The sequence below is a fragment of the Bos indicus x Bos taurus genome, chromosome 14 (genome assembly GCF_003369695.1).
Source record: "Bos indicus x Bos taurus breed Angus x Brahman F1 hybrid chromosome 14, Bos_hybrid_MaternalHap_v2.0, whole genome shotgun sequence".
In the NCBI taxonomy this organism is placed as follows: Eukaryota; Metazoa; Chordata; class Mammalia; order Artiodactyla; family Bovidae; genus Bos; species Bos indicus x Bos taurus.
Window position 1 is genome coordinate 76929978 of NC_040089.1, and position 17469 is coordinate 76947446.

A 17469-nucleotide genomic window follows, 5' to 3' on the forward strand; every position below is an offset into this window, starting at 1 on the left:
TCATCCCTCCAGATTCCTCCAGCTCTCTCTGCTCCTTAAGTTGGAGGAGGGCTCACTGCCTGCCCCACCCAGCATCCTCATCCATCCATGCCGTATTTTGGCAGCCTTTGACCACCTGTCTCAGCTTTAGGCAGATTTAGAGCTCAGCTTCTGCAAAGGTTCTAAATATAATACAGTAATAATATCTACCATATACTAAATATGTGCCGGGCTAATTGCATCCAGTGTATTATGTTAAAGCTTCAGGACTCCACAGGTGGATATGCTTATTATCTTTATTTCATAGAGGAACAAACAGAGAGATTAAGCTACAGCTCAAGGCCTCTTGGCTGGTAAATGCCCAAATCAAGTTTTTTAATATTCCATATGATCCCAAAGCCCATTATCTTCTATTAAAAATGTTATACTTTAAAATTAAAGTTTGTTTTTATTGAAGTAAAATAGGCACATAATTTAAAAGCCAAATAAGACCAAAAGACTCACAAACAACAAATCAGCAATTCCCTGCTCGCCTCTCTTCATGCCCTTGTTGTACTTCCCTTTGGCCAACACTCTCAACCCTTAGTAGTCTCCACGGGACTTAACCTCACACTGCTAAGTAATATGCTTCCAGCACTGTTTCTTTTAAATTTTAATCTAAAATTAATTAGAAATTGCACAAGGAATACATATATTTGCATTCCTATTTAAAATATTCAAAGAGAATTGAAGTGCATTTACTAGGAAGTTCTCTTTTCTTCCTCCCAACCGTACATCCCAACTCATTTCTTCTTTTAACAATGAAGAACCTCAAACACAAACAAATGTAGAGAGAACACTACACTGAACCCTGCACCCACCACCCCGTGATCCTTGATTGTGTCCTGGCTTTCAGCTGTGACAAGTACTCCTGGGCGCACTTTGTGCATTTCTTACTCCAGATCTGAAACCAAGCATTTCTCCGAGAAACTCCCTTCCTGGAGAATCCTGTGGACAGAGGAGCCTGGTGGGCAACAGTCCATGAGGTCACAAAGAGTCAGACATGCCTGAGTGTCTGAGCACCCTGTACTGTATTTAGAGACTGAGCAATATCTATTGACCTCTTTTTCCATAGATGAGGGTTTTATTGATGGACATCATTCCATGTCCATCAATAACTATACCATGATTTAGGTTAAATCAACATTCACTGATTGCATAGCGTGTTGGGATTATGTTTCTATTCTTGCACAACTTTTGCCTTCCTCTGGGCTTCCTGAGTAGCTCGGTCAGTAAAGCATCTGCCTGCAATGCAGGAGACCAGGGTTCAATTCCTGGGTCGGGAAGACCCCCTGGAAAAGGAAATGGCAACTCACCCCAGTATTCTTGCCTGGAGAATCCCATAGACAGAGGAGCTAGGCAGGCTATGGTTCATTGGATCACAAGAGTCAGACATGACTTAGCTCTTTTTTTCTTTTTTATGTAATTCTTTTTCCCTTTTTAATTCTTTAGCTTTCTATGTACCTTATTGTATATGCTTGTTCTCCTCAAGTCCCTCAGCTATTTTTTTAAATGAAATTTTCCTCATAAGTACATCAGAAAATCTATCATTTTTGCTTTTTGGATTGTTTTCTCCTGGACATTTCTTTCATTCTGTTACAACTTACTCTGGTTGCTTACATGGCCTCCCGTGAAATGTTTGCCCTGAAACTGTCTTTCTCTCACTGAGGGATCCTCTTTGACATTCTTCTGTGTGAGACTTCATTTCCTCTTGGATCTCACGTCTTCCTCTTGTTGGTTTATTCCATTATTTTGAAGGAGAACGTCCTTCAGAAATTCCTGAGAAAATTCCACAACTAGAGTTTCAAATACTTTAGTAACATTTCAAAGAACTTCAGTGTTCAGAAAGGTCTATTTATTCTACCATTGCCCTAGATTAGTGGCTTGGTTGGGTTTGGAATACTAGACTGAAATTGCTTTTCACAAAGAATTTTATGATGTCCCTCTTTCTTTCTTTTTTTTTTTTTTTAAGTGTTTAGTGTTGCCTTATAAATACAATGTTATCCTTAATAGGGGATCTGTTTATTCTCTGAACGTTTTGGGGTCTTCTCTTTATTTCAAGAGTTGTAACATTTCATAATGATGACCCCTGGGTGCATCATTTTCCTGTTGTTGTTCATTGTATGGGGTACTTGGTGGTTCTTTTAATCTAGATTTCAAGTCCTTCGGGTTTGCAAAATAGTTAGATTTATGGCTTTTATAATTTCTTCTCATCTGCCTTCATTCATCTTTTGGGAACTTCAATTATTAGGTATTTGCCCCGTCAATCAAATTTCTTTATCTTTAACCCCTTTGATGAATATTTTTTCTCTATAATATTTTATTGCATTTTATTTTCCAAAACCTTCTACTTGTTGTGTTCCTTTATTAAAAAATAAAATAAAAACCTGTTTTTCCTTGATTCAAAATCCAGTATCTCTCTAAAGATATGAAGAGTATATAATTTACATGGTTTTTGTATATAAATCCAAGGGTATATGTCTGCCGAATAAAGTACAAGCCAATTCAAGTATTAACAATTGTTTAGAAAATATTATCAAGTGTTTTTGAGTTGGGGAAACAGAACTCTTCCAAAGCTAACAGAATTGGTTAGCTCATACAAGAAAGCCTTTGCTATCCATAAAAGAAGCCTTCTTGTTTCAGTAAGTTGTGCTTACAAGAGCAATTATAAAAATGCAATGTCAACACCCATTACGTATTCCGCTTTGAAGGGATGTTGTTGATGCAGAGCACAGGGCTGTGACCCGTGGGTTCCTTGTCTGCTCATCCAGGACAGTGAAAGCCTGCAGTGAAGCAGTGTGTATTGTGACTGACAGGCTTTAATCCGAGATTTGTGCTGCTAGCTCTCTGTAAATTTCCCCTCGGGCTCACATCAAAGGGGAAGTTGTGACTATGATCATTTAAAACTATTAGTTTATATTTCACAAATATCAATAATAGAATATACCCTGTGCCATTCTGTGATTTCTTTTTTCTTTTAAACTTCTTTGGCTTTGGGGACTTCCCTGGTGGTCCCGTGGTTAAGAATCTGCCTTGCAATACAGGGGACCTGGATTCCATCTCGGGTCTCAGAATTTAGATCCCACGTGACTTGGAGCAACTAAGCTGGTGAGAAGCAACTACCGAGCCCGTGTGTCGTGGAGCTTGCTTGACACGAATAGAGTCCGTGGGCCGCAGTGGAACATGCCGGGTGGCGCTGCAAGGATCTCACATGCCACAGTGAAGACCCAACTCAGCCAAGTAAATAAAATAGATAATTTAAAAAATTCTCTTCTTTTTGTCTCCTAGGAAATCTGGATGCTCCATTTACTCAGAGAACCTCTCTTAGGTCCACAATATACTTATATTGCAAGTCTAGCAGTGTTAAACATGGCCATTTAAACACTTCCACAAAATGTAGTTAAATGAATCATTCTATTGGTATATCAATAAAGTGAAAGTTCACTGGGAACGGCCATTGTTCAACAGCCTTGTTGATACTCTGGATTTTCTCAGCTTCCTCTTCCAACATGTAAATCTTGATCCTCAGATAATTTTTTACATGAGCAAAAACTTTATTATGCTTACTTTTTCTCCATTTAGGTGAGAAGCTTCTGAACACATCAGACTTGACTTTAAAAAAAAAAAGATAAAATTGCTATTTCCTACTAAACACTAAACTTAATTGGTAATTTTCTTTGCCCCTTTTGCACACTCTAAAGACTTCTTCCTCTTCTTTTTATACATTTTCCTTAACTTCTGAGTCCCTAATCTTCTATGCAAAAGAACTGATTTCTATATAGCAATACCAGTATTCTACCAGTATTCCTCAGCCTAATGCTGGAATAGCAACCATCAGAAGTAAGAAGAGTTTAGACAGCTGGAGTTCTTGCTCTGTCTTTCTTTCTGTGTGTGTCTGTTTGTGCATGTGTGTGTACTGGTAATGAGTGCATAGCTGGAGAGCCCTGCTTATCTCTTAAGTCACTTGCTTGAGATTCAGTGACTTAGCTCAGCTGGTAGAGAATCTGTGTGCAATGCAGGAGACTCCGTTTCAATCCCTGGGTCGGGAAGATCCTCTGGAGAAGGGATAGGCTACCCACTTCAGTATTCTTGGGCTTCCCTTGTGTCTCAGCAGGTAAAGGATCTGCCTGCATTGAGGGAGACCTGGGTTCGATCCCTGGGTTGGGAAGATCCCCTGGAGAAGGGAACGGCTACCCACTCCAGTATTCTGGCCTGGAGAATTCCATGGACTGTATAGTCCATGGGGTCGCAAAGAGTCGGACACGACTGAGCAACTTTCACTTTCACATGGTATCCAGAGATGGAATTTTGCTTCTGAGTAGATCAATACTGCCCATGGCTGTTTCTATAGTTTTTAAAGAGGCCTCAGAGAAATCTGAGTTTGAATCTCAACATTGCCACTTAATAACTGTGTGTGTTATTTACTTACATATAAAATAGAGATATATTTACTCTCATCATAAAAGGGATATAAGGACTAAAGAAGGTCATGCCTGCAGTGTCTAGAACAGCAACTGGAATGCTAATAAACCCTCAACATTTTTTTTATTGGAATATGATTGCTTTACAATGTTGTGTTAGTTTCTGTTGTACAGTGGTGTGAATCGACCATATGTACTCATACATCCCCTCCCTCTTGTTCCTCCCTCCCGTAACCCACCCCCATCACATACATCTAGGTCATCACAGAGCACGGGCTGAGCTCCCTCTGCTTCATAGCAGGTTCCCACTAGCCATCTATGTTACACAGTAGAGTATATATGCCAACTCCATTCTCCCAACTTCATCCCGCCCTCCCTTTCCTCCACTGTGTTCACATGTCCCCATGAAGAAAGTCAGAAAGAGAAAAAAATACTGTGTATTAACACACACATATGGAATCCAGAAAGATGGTACAGACGAACCTATTTCCAGGGCAGGAATAGAGGCCCATACAAGGAGAATGAACTCCCAACAATTGATTAAAGAAACTGTAAGCTTTTTTCTAGCCTGTTTTTAATGGGTATAAAGCAATATTGAGAAAAGGTATACTTCATCCAACTCTTTTTAGTGAATTTTTTGTAATTAGGCAGGAAATTACTTGAATTGCCAAAGACTACTATCTTCAAATAATCTCTTCTTAAGGAAAGCAGGTAGGGAATCCAAAAAGAGAAATGGAGAAAATTTTCATCTGAGGAATACTGCCTCTTGAACATGCCAGTCTTGTTTCTTTTTCTTCGGCTGTTCCTCCTCCTGAAAGGATCTTTATAGGAATGATGTTTACAGGACTAACTGCTCTTGTTCAGATCTTAGATTAAATTTAAATTTCTCAGAAAGAGTTCCTGACCAATCAACTCAAAGCACACCTTATCACGGTCTGGGTCTTGTTTGTTTCGCATCAATTTACTGCCCTCTCCTGCAATGAACGCTGGCACTTTGTCCATCTAGGTCACTGAGTCCATGGGTCACTGAATCCACGTGCATTTAGTACACAGCAGGCTATAAAAAATATTTGTTGAATAAGTGTTTAAATGAGTAGACCATATTTCAACTTTAAGAATGAAAAGAATAATGATGAAATAAAGTTCATGTTTTATGGAAGACAAGAAATCTAAAATAAACAAAAATTTTCCGTCTTTTGGGGGCTCATCCCTCCCCTTTTAGTGTGTACTGTATATCTGCATTGATGAGACATCCTGAAGAGACATTTCTTCTCAGTCTGATGAGGGGTCATGCTGACTTTATACATGCAGGGCTGGATTGTGTTAACTGTCAGAATTTCATTTCATGTATGGTTCTGTCTCAGAAACAGATGTAATTGTGCTCCACCTCTAACAGATAAAAGAGTCCTCAGAGTTTTCTGAAGGATTGTCTCCTGGGTTATAATCCTCAGTTAGGCATGGATAAAATCTTCTATTTCTTTTTTAGGTTGATTATTAATTAATCTTTCATCAACAATAGGAAGTCAGTCACTGACTCACTGCTAGTAATTCACTACTCTCTGTGTATAGAGAAACTACTTAGTGATGGTGGTGGAGCAGATACTCGATAAATATTTGTTGAATAAATCAAAAAGCAAGGAGTCAATTTAGTCTGTAGTTGATGATGGAACTATAGTCACCGAGAATGTGCTTCAAAAGTAAAGTATCAGTTGTTGGCCCCACGATGAGTGAGACACGGTGAATAGAGGATGTCAGGGTCTTTCACACCCAAGCAGTCTGTCTTTACATTTTGCTCCAACGCTGTCCAGGCACCTCCCTGCTGTGGGCCTCAATTTCTTTTAGCAGTACCTGCGTTCTGTTCCTTGAAAGTTTCTGCCCCTCTAAGCTCCCAACAATCAGATCTCATATACCTTATGCTCTTTCAAAGAGCCTTGTTCAACCGATTGTGCTTTCCACAGCTTTCCTCCTCTTGACTTCTCATGCAATCAAATTAATAAATTAAGTTAGAATGTATTTTAATAACGCTGTCCTTTGTCCATTGTTCAGTAGTGAATGGTTGACTGGCTCAAGCACCATCAGCAGAAAGAAAGATAGTTTAGTAAACAGTTCAAGAATGAGCCAGGATCCATCAAAAGGCTGAACGAGGGGTGTGTTTTGGGCCTGTGTCCATTGAGGCAGAAATTCCATTTTGCCACCACCCCTCCCCATCCATTGTCCAAATGATGCACTCTCGTTGACTAAGTGGGCCTAAGTGGCCCCAGTTGGGCCTTTGAAATTCCCATGGAGATTTGTAAATTCTATCTATTCTGGGAGCAGCCAGCCATAGCTAATGGCAAGCCTATGATGTTAGTGGGAAAAAACTTTGGTGTTTTATATTGACTTGATTGAAAAACTAGGTAAATAGGAAATTGTTACACATTTTTTTTATTGTTTCATAATAATTAACCTGCTATTTAATGAGTAGTTGATATGCACCAAGAATTTTTATAACTGCTTTCATGTGCTTTCTTATTTTATCTGCTTTTTACAGGAAAGGTTTCCAGAAGGCCAGAGATCTTAGGTAGTTTTGCCAAAGGTCATTCAGGTAACAGAAAGCAGAACCAGAAATCTGATCCCAGCTAGTCTGATCCTTATTCATTCAGAACACTTAATCCCTGACCCACTCTTGTTCTGGCAAGAGTGTGAATGAGCAGTGATTACATGCTGATCTAAAACACAATAGCAATTGTCTCCAATGAATTTACATGTAAAATTCAGAAACACCCCTTTCCTTTTACTGCGGATAATCTGCTAGATAAACACAACTCAAAGTTTATTAAAATAATTTCAAACTGTTTAATTATAATAAGAAATGGTATATCTCATTAAGTATTATTCAATGATGAAGGACTGTTTTGTCGATTGTTCTCTCTGAAAGGCTTTCGTTTTATTTTTCTGTGTGGACTTATCCCATATGTTACCACTAGATGGTGCATGGGTTATGCAAACACCTCAAATCTCTTAGGAGAAATTAGCCCTTAACAAAAAGAAAAAAAAAATCAGCAGTTAGATGTCGAATTTGGATTAAGTTGAAGATAGCAATACCCTACCTAATGGCTTTCTACAGTGGGACCCTGGGTCTCTAGTTCCATCCTTTTTCCTTTCAGAATAGACATTAGCATCTATTTCATGTGAGATAAAGAAGATTTGAATAACAGTCAAATGCTCTCGGAGAGTTTTTCTCAGAAAACTAATGCCCATAATTGCAGCCAGGGTTGGCATTTTGAAAAAGAAGAACAAATTCCAAGACAGCAAACAGCGGCTTCCTCTAATTTTATGTGTTCTGGAACCTAGTAAAATCTGCAGTTATTTCCTCCTAATTTTCTTCAATTAGTCTATAATAAAAATGGTCATGAAGAGCCAGTTACCACTTTTTAGCAATCATCTGTGATCAACAAAAATTCTGATAATCTACAATTCAGGGTAGTTTAATGAGTAAGACTGAAAATTCTTGGAAAGCTCATGAGAAGGATTTTGAAAACTCACAAGAAGTCACTTATTTATTACTTTTTAAAAATATTCCTCTACCAAGTGAAAACGTGGATCACCGCTTCCCTTAGCAGACAGCTCTATGACATTAAAGACGAGAACGGCGTGGGTGCTTAAACCCACCAACACGTGCACACAGATCCCCTCTGCTGTCTGTTTTTAACATAGAGTTCTGTTCTGTTTCCATAGTTAAGGATACAGTATATTTGCTGAAGGAATAAGGCGAACAAAACCTCATTTTTCACCACATCAGGTGTGGTGGTGGTTGGAATGAGGTTTTAGTCACTCAGTCATGCCCGCCTGTTTGTGACCCCATGGACTGTAGCCTGTAACCCACCCGGCTCCTCTGTTCCTGCCGTAATTCCTTCAGTTTTTCACAAGGCCTGCAGACTCGTGAGGGAAATGACGGTGATGGGATAGAGGTATTAACGTACACTTAATGCGGAGATGGTTCCTCTAAGTTTTTCCCTCACGTAAATATATTTGATCAGCTCTTGGCGGGTAAATTTTAAAAATACCCAGTTGTCATTTTTTACTCCGGACAAGGTCCAGGCTTGGGGCTTACAAACATAATTGGAAATGAGCCAGTCCCAAACACCTGATGAAATACGGTGCACACAACCATTCTTGCCATCACGATGCTTATTTGCACACTTAGATGAAACCTGTTGACCCAACTGCTCCCCATTTGGTGGAATTCAGTCGTAACAGGGCCAGAGCGCTTGGTTTGCTCAGATCTTCACTTGGACTGCTATTCTCAGTCCTGAGTTGGAAGGGGACGCCGGTGCCGTGTGAGTGAAAAACGGCATGATCGCTGTGAGCAGGGCGTTTGCTTTCTCTCTGTGAGCTCAGTTGCTTCAGTCAGGTCTGACTCTTTGCGACCCTATGGACAATAGCCCTCTGCTCCTCTGTCCATGGGATTCTCCGGGCAAGAATACTGGAGTGGTGGCCATTCCCTCCTCCAGAGGATCTTCCCGACCCAGGGATGGAACCCGAGTCACCTGGACTGCAGTTGGATTCTTTACCTCTGAGCCACCAGGGAAGCCCTTTTCTTCCTCTATTGGGGTATTGAAGTGTAGGTTCCTCTCCAAGGATGCATCAATCTTTTTTTTTTTTTTTTAATAATCTGTGAAAGCAAATTTGGCTTCATGTTAATTGCATTCACTGTGCTGAATTTTAGCAGCAATTGCTTTAAGTTACTTTTAAATTTTAAAGCATTCATCACTTTATTGAATGTTGGTCATTTGTCCTTATGATTATCAGGCAGCTGCCAAGGGTATCCAGGCACTCAGCGGGCATCTGGGGTGCCTTAAAAACCAGCTTTCTAAGAATACACACTAGGAGAGAACTATGAAACGTGGTGGATGGGGAGAAAAGGGATAGGAGATCAAAAGGCATCTGTGTTTCTTCTCTCTGAAGACTTCTGACGTCCACGTCATCTTCATTCTGCACTCAGTGTCTCTGAAGATCTGCTAGAGCCACCTCTATCTTTAGTCATCAGTCTCACCTCAGCCCGCTTGTAAATGGGTCAGGATGTGCTCCAGGCCCAGGCGATGCTGGGTGATCTGTTTGGTACAGAGCGTAGAAAGGATTCAGTACACGTTTTCAGGATGTACTACTGAATGCACAAATGGTTACTCATTTACCCGAAAAGAATTTTACTCCTATAACCAATCCTTAATTGGAAATATAAAGAACATTTGATTACAGTATCATCGGTCACTTTATATCAGAATATGATGCTTCATTTTCAACAAAAGTGAAAATAATAAGGTTCTGTGTGTCTCTTTAAAACTTGGATATAATTAATCATACAGGAAAAACAAAAGTAAATGTATGGTTTCAGAGTTGGGAGTAGTTTGGCATCAGATCCCTGTGTTGTAGATGGAAGATCAGAAAAAAAGAGATTCCAAATGCTGTATATCTCAAATCTTCAAAGGACTAAGATTAACCTTAAAATGAAAACTAGTGTTTCAAGAGCCTGTCATCCAGCGTAATCTGCTTGTGTTGGAAATGACCTCTTTTTCATGGAAAAGCATGTGCTGGATTCCATGACCTGAGGGAAATGGCAGGATTTTCTTTTACTTAGAGTCTCTCCAGTTCCAGGGGGTCTTCCCAACCCAGGGATTGAACCCGCATCGGCAGGCGGGTTCTTTACCACTGAGCCATCTGGGACGTCGCTACTAACAGTCTCTTTTGGAACCACATGCTGTGACGTAAGTGGCCATTCACCAAGTGGCCACTCAGGGCCTCCAAAGTGCAAAGGACTGGGCTCTGCCGTGCTGATAATCAGCCAGGTGACAGGCTATGAATTGATTACAGTTAATAAAAACCATGACAATTCAAAATTATTTCAATAAGGAAAATGCCATGATAGTAAGACAGCAAAAAAAAAAGCAGTGGCTACTCAAGGAAACACCCAGCAAAGAAATCCTTAAGAAAAGCCTCCAGTTACCAAGTGTGGGAAGATAATCTCTAAAGGACTAAGGGCACTCCTATGGGTGTTTTGTGAACTGTTCCTTACTGCTACTGCTACTGCTAAGTCGCTTCAGTCGTGTCTGACTCTGTGCGACCCCATAGACGGCAGCCCACAAGGCTCCCCTGTCCCTGGGATTCTCCAGGCAAGAACACTGGAGTGGGTTGCCATTGCCTTCTCCAATGCAGGAAAGTGAAAAGTGAAAGTGAAGTCGCTCAGTCGTGTCTGACTCTTAGCGACCCCATGGACTGCAGCCTACCAGGCTCCTCTGTCCATGGGATTTTCCAGACAAGAGTACTGGACTGCTCCTTAGGGAGTGCTAATACCGGATCACTTCCCCCCACCTATCTCCTTGCCCATTATGGCATATTCTTATCTGGGGGGAAGTGGACAGCCCCCAGCTGGACACCAGCTTAGGTGAGACAGCTGGCTCTCTTGCTTACTGGGTTAAAGGCACGATGTGCAGCTGTGGAATCTTTGAGCATAGAGATGGTATATTGGTGGAATAAGTTCATTGGCTACCTTACTTCTAAGGTCTGGATAATGCTTTTTTAATTTCTACTGCATATTTCATTGACTTCCCAGGTAAAAATTGTGAGTTGAGGCTGTAGACAAATTATGTTGGCTGCCTCAGCACTGAACAAAGGATGCTGGGGCCACTGAACCTCAGTCACTGAAGCCCCCAGGCCCAGTGGTGTACCCCTGAGGGGATTCAGGATGTAGAAAAGAGGATACTGGCCCTAGAGAGTTAAGATGCCTATCAAAGAAATGATTTCAGTGACTCCAGTCTTCTGCATCTTCCCTGATAGAGAAAAGTACTAAATTCCTAAACTTGAGATGTCTGGTTTTCTTTAAATAACAACAATCTTTTGAAGTTTCAATAGCTTGTTTTGTGTGTGTGTGTGTGTGTGTGTGAAAACTCCTATACATCCTGGCTGCTTCCTTTTCTCTTTGGAACAATCCCTCAGAGCCATTTGAGAGGCTGTCCCTAGTCCCCGCGCGCTCAGTCATGTCTGACTGTTTTGCGACCCCATGGACTGTAGCCCGACAGGCTCTTCTGTCCGTGTGGTTTCCCCAGGCAAGAATCCTGGAGCGCGTTGCCATTTCCTCTTCCAGGGAATGCTTCTGACTCTTGCACTCCTGCACTGGAAGGTCGATTCTTTACCACTGTACCAACAGGGAAACCCCGAGAGGCTGAATCCCAGGCTGAAGTCCTCAGTTTGTCTGCCAAATAAAACATAATTCCAAACTTTTAGATTGTGTGTTTTTGTCAGTCAATAAGACCCACAGAGGAGATACTTTACACAACCTAAGCTGACGAGGGGTTTCGGACTTAGCATCCCCAACTCGAAATTTTCAAAAACAGTATTACTTATCTTTAATAGAATTTTGATCCTTCAAGTTAAAAAAAAAAACAGAGTGTAGCAATGAAATGCATAGCAACCAAATGAATATTCCAGGAGGAATGCAACATTTACAATTCCTATTTTCATTTCACTGATGTGACTTTTAAACACAGGAATTTATTTTGTAAGACGACCAACACCTTGAATATATTGATTGCATACTTTTCATTCTTCGAATCTTTTCTTCTCAATTTTTGGCAGTGAATACAAATATTTTCTGCATTTTTTTTTCTAATTAGAATAAACACACTTTAAGTGGATTGTATTTAAAACATGTTTCCTTGGTAAATATCATAGATGCCCTCAGCACTATAGTTTCTGGAGATAATTGATAGCATTGCCATTGTCATAAAAAAGTAAGCTTGTTGCCCCATAACAGTACTGTACAAACCACGTGAAACAATTGTTTTTTTCTCCTTTCAGAAATTCTTTTTCTAAGAAATTTGCCATCCACGGGGGAGTGGGTGGAGTTACTTTCCTTAATCATCAATAGCAAGAAGATTATATTCATATAAGTGTAATGCTTGGTAATATATGCGTTATTAATTGTTTTAGATTATATTTGTTTGGTAATTTCACTTAGGTCTCCAGAGCATTTTAAAAATTTGTTATCTAATTTAGCCCTCAAAATATATTATTCCCTCTTTTTCACATAAGTAAACTGAAGCTTGGAGAAGTGAAGGAAATTTGCCTAAGATATACAGATGGCACCCGGGTTCGATCCCTGGGTCGGGAAGATCCCCTGGAGAAGGAAATGGCAACCCTCTCCAGTCTTCTTGCCTGGAGAATCCCATGGATGGAGGAGCCTGACAGGCGATAGTCCATGGGGTCGCAAAGAGTCAGTCCCGGCTGAGTGACTAACACACACACACACACACACACACACAGATGGCAGGCAGCAGAGCCAATGCAGAAGAATTTTGTCCACATCACCAACACGTGCAGTGCATCGGGGTTTGCAGAATGAATGTAAGACGTGGTTTCTGATTTTAAGAAACTTACAGGTTAGTTGGGGAAAAAATTGATGCTGTGAAAACAACTTGCACAGATGGCAGATGAAGCACAGTCCTGGGACCAGAGAGCCCTTACAGCTCACAGGAACGTGCTTCTCTGAGTTGAACTAAGTCACGTGTAAAGGATAAGGCAGCAAAGCTTTCAGCTGATGAAGGTGCTGTCACAGGTACTTGTTGTCTAAGGATCGCAGAGACAACTTGAGATAATCAAGGCTAGATTTACCTGCATGTAAAGGACCTGGGTTCGATCCCTGGGTTGGGAAGATCCCCTGGAGAAGGGGAAGGCTGCCCACTCCAGTGTTCTGGCCTGGAGAATTCCATCCCTGGGTTGGGAAGATCCCCTGGAGAAGGGGAAGGCTGCCCACTCCAGTGTTCTGGCCTGGAGAATTCCATGGGCTGTGTAGTCCAGGGGTCACAAAGAGTCGGACATGACTGACCGACTTTCACTTTCACTTTCTTTCAAACGCTTGTCAAGCACATAATCATGTCTTCCCAACAACCACGCAGCACACGAGACAGCCGCAAGAGAAGCCAGCTGTGCCCTTCAGAAACCCAGTTTTCATCCCAGGCCTGCGGCAGGAGCAGGAGCAGGAGGCACTCCAGTCACATTGGTTGAACATGCTGCTGTAAGGGACCTTAGGCTCTGTCCTCTGTGAAACCAATTAGCGGTTAATATTCAGCTGGGCTGTTAACTGGAGCACAAAAGCGGGACGAGATTTGCAATCTGTTAATGTTTCCTTAAAACCTTGTTAAGTAAAAGCTAAATCCATCATTAATGGGAGCAATATAAATTAGGTGCTGTCATTAGCCGTCCAAATGTGTGTGTACCTTTGCAAAAGGTTATCTTCAATGTCTTTTCTAAAAATGAATGTATCTGTGGGTTTTGGATAATCATAGTCACAGGGAAAAATTACAAACTGCAGAAGTATTGTTGCTTAGCCCAACAGAAGTGAAAAGGTGATGTCTGCCCAGGCCTTGTGCATGAGAAAGGGAATGAATACTAGATAAGACATCCATGTATCTAACAAGCTAGATTTAACACACACTACCATGTTTTCTTCAAATTGGTATGTTTTTAAAATGAAATAAAGTGTTTAATGTAGCTTAAAAAAAAAAAAAGAAGAAGAAAAAAATTGAATGTAGTCCAAATGTACCACCACATAATTATAGAATACTGTGGGGTATTGGGGCTTCCCAGGTGGCTCTAGTGGTAAAGGCCCTGCCTGCCAATGCAGGAGACCTAAGAGCCTCAGATTCGATTCCTGGGTCAGGAAGATCCTCTGGAGGAGGAAATGGCTACCCACTCCAGCATTCTTGCCTGGAAAATCCCATGGACAGAGGAGCCTGGTGGGCTACAGTCCATAGGGTTGCAAAAGAGCTGGACACGACTGAACACACGTACTGCAAATATAAGTGGACACACACGAGTATTAAAAAACCGTGCTAGCTCTTACGGAGCTGGTGCTTGTGATAATCAGAGAATGCAGACCCTCCATCACTGTCTCCAGGGCCTTTCATGCTTCAGTATAGCCCTTGTCCTGGTGGATGCCGATGCTGCTGACTTGATTTGTCCCACTCCTGCGGCTTGGAGCTTTCTTGGGACAAGTACTTACCTTTTCCTCCCTGGCAATTGCCACATCATCTGGAGGACAATAGATACTGAATCAGTATCTGTTAAAGTCATGCCTTAGGTCTAATTTTTCTCTGTTCATTATTTCATATTGATCATCAGCTAATCAAGCTTGGAGCTCTCTTGGAACAAGTACTTACCTTTTCCTCCCTGGCAATTGCCACATCACCTGGAGGACAATAGATACTGAATCAGTATCTGTTAAAGTCATGCCTTAGGTCTAATTTTTCTCTGTTCATTATTTCATATTGACCATCAGCTAATCAAAGAGTCAAACCTGAATCTGTTTAGATCAGGATAATACCATCTCTCACCTGTGCTATTTCAGCAGGTACCTTACTGTCTATCTTCGGCTTTCCCCACCCTCTCATCCGTTATCATTAGTTCAGCCCTCAGGTTGCTGTCAGCAGATGTCTATAAACAGCATCTGATTTTATTATTCTTCTGCTGCTTTCTCATGCCCCCTGGGGTGCATGTGTACCCTTTTGCATGAAATGCAAGGTCTTTCCGAGGAGACTCATCTTCCTCCAGTTTCTCCGCCCCTTTTCGCCTTTATTTTACATTCATTTTAATATAGGACCACCCGTGCTGCGTCCTCCCTTCTCCTAACATTGCCCCTGCCTGTAACACATCCTCCCTTCCCAGCCTCCGCCCCGGCCCGCTGGCTTCCCTGCTTAGCCCTGCTTAGCGTCTCTTCCTTATGCTCTGCCTTGCAGCCTAGTTCTCACCTATGTATGAAGCTCCCTTTGCTTCTCGCTCCTTCCCTCTGCTCCTCCCCACCCCGCCCCCATCTTCCCATTGCCTTGCCCAAGCCGACACTCGTCCTTAGGAAATCAAAGTTCTTGTACTGATATTGTGTTTTCATGTCTATCTTCCTTCAAAGCTGCAAGCTCCTTGAGATAGAGTGCTATTTGGCAGGTAACAGAAACTCGAGATGTATTTGTTGAATAAATGAACGGATGAGTAAATGAATTTGATATACACAACTGTAAAAATGTCTTCATGAAGTCAGGAAAAACAAAAACCCTGTGATCTGGAGATTTATTGAAATGACTAATTCTCCATGCTGTGGTGATAAAGGCAGCAGTGAGAGGAATGCAAACTCACCCACTCAGGTCCTGCTCATCTCAGGCGCGTAGACCAGCTGTCCTAATATGTTTCCCCTCCGCTTCTGGCTTTTTACAGACAGGACAACAAAATTCAGAGGAAATTTTCCATGACATTAACGAATATCATGAAAGCTGCTGTACAGCTGGTGCGAGGAGTGAAAATAAACTCAGTGATTTAATACAAACTGTCGCTTACTTTTTCCAGAAAAGAAGCATTGCACAGGTGTTCCCCGAGAATGGTGCAGCCTGCTGGGGACGGGAGCTGGGTCTGAGTCGCCTTGGCTTCCCCGAGAATGCCCACCGTGAATGGGCATGCAGTAGGTGTTTGCTAAATGCACGAAGGAAGGACTCAGCGGACCCAAATATAAAACCGGGCTCTATGTTATAGAGGCATTAGGTGAATGATTTAAAGAGTGATAAACTGTCCTACTTTCTGGACCATGGTACCAAAGCGATCAGGATGCTGCTGAGAGATTTTTCACTCACATATATAAAATGTGGTCAATAAAAATGAAAAGGGAAGGTCTGTCAGTGCCAGAACCATGAGACAGGAAAATGAACCCAAGACTGCTGTTTCCTCTCTGGCCAAAGGTATTTTGCAATGAAGGTTCCTTGTGTGTTAGAAGCAGCCTGTTCCTGAGTCATGGGTCTGCTGCTCTGCTGCGTCTTGTTAACTCTTCATAAAAAATGAAGCCTGGGACACAGGGCAGGAATCAGCTAGGCTTTCTAATGTGTTCCAGTGAGAGCCTATCTGTTTCCAGTCCCTAACGCGTGGATTTTTCTCTTTTTTTGCACCTAAATCTTTCTCTCGTCCAACTACCTATTTTTAATTTTGCTTGAAATCAGAATTGAAATTATTCAACAGATATTCAATGAACACCTACTCTGTGCCAGGTTCTGATCCAGGCCCCGGGGACACAGCAAGTTTCCCCTCTGTCCCTCATCTTGGGAGTCTGCAGTCTAGCCCTGCAAGACCAAAGATATACTATTAGTACATCACGTGCCTGGGGGAGTAAGAATTTTGGAGGAGCAGAAGGCAGAGGCCCTGAGACTGAAGGAAGACGAGCTCTCTGAGATGAGGTTACAGGGCTTCTGTAGTGGCTCAGATGCTAAAGAATCTGCAATGCAGGAGACCCAAGTTCAGTCTCTGGGTCAGGAAGATCCCCCACTCCAGTATTCTTACCTGGAGAATTCCATGAACAGAGGAGCCTGGCAGGCTAAAGTCATGGAGTTGCAAAAAGTTAGACACGACTGAGTGACTAACACTTCACTAGGAAAGGCATGTTCTAGGAGGTAACATTTTCCTTTGTTTTATCCCATTTTTCACTTCTGTCCACACGATTGCCATGAGGTCTAGCTGATATGAGCCTGATGTTGATAGCTATTTATTACTACCTCGTAGACACCTGTAAAGGTCTTACTGAATCTCAGACTTCCTATTCTCCAAGTGCTGTGGGGAGCAGTGGGGTCCTGGAGAAGACGGAGCTCCCCCGTCTTGGTTGCATGTAAGACAAAGGACATACCACTCATTAAAGTGTTGAAGAATATCTCTATTTACCAAGCAGCTTGATGAGAAAGCACAGCTTAATGCATCCAAATTTAAAAAACCAACCCTCTAGGAAAGAATGAAAATGTCACCTCCTGACAATTTCCTTTTTTAATCAGTGCTTTCCTTTTCATGGAAGGACATAGAATTCCAGAAGCACAGTAGGAGTCCATTCTGGTATTTACCACTTTGAAAACAAGGGGCAGTGGTGGTGGGGGGTGTTGGTGGGGGAGACTTTGTCCACTAGAGAAGGGAGTTGTGCTCAGGAAAAAAATTTGGTTGATTCAAAGTAACTCCAACCTACTTGCCATATAACTCCACT

The 17469-nt window shown here is 41.8% G+C and overlaps 1 long non-coding RNA gene across 1 annotated transcript in view; it reads left to right on the plus strand.

The window, feature by feature from the left end:
- Positions 1-8953: 8953 nt before the first annotated feature.
- Positions 8954-17469, plus strand: part of LOC113903981 — a 32731-nt gene continuing 24215 nt past the window's right edge. The window contains exons 1-2 of the long non-coding RNA XR_003514368.1: positions 8954-9042; positions 11700-11702. This is a non-coding gene — a long non-coding RNA (uncharacterized LOC113903981). The remainder of the gene's footprint in view (positions 9043-11699; positions 11703-17469) is intronic.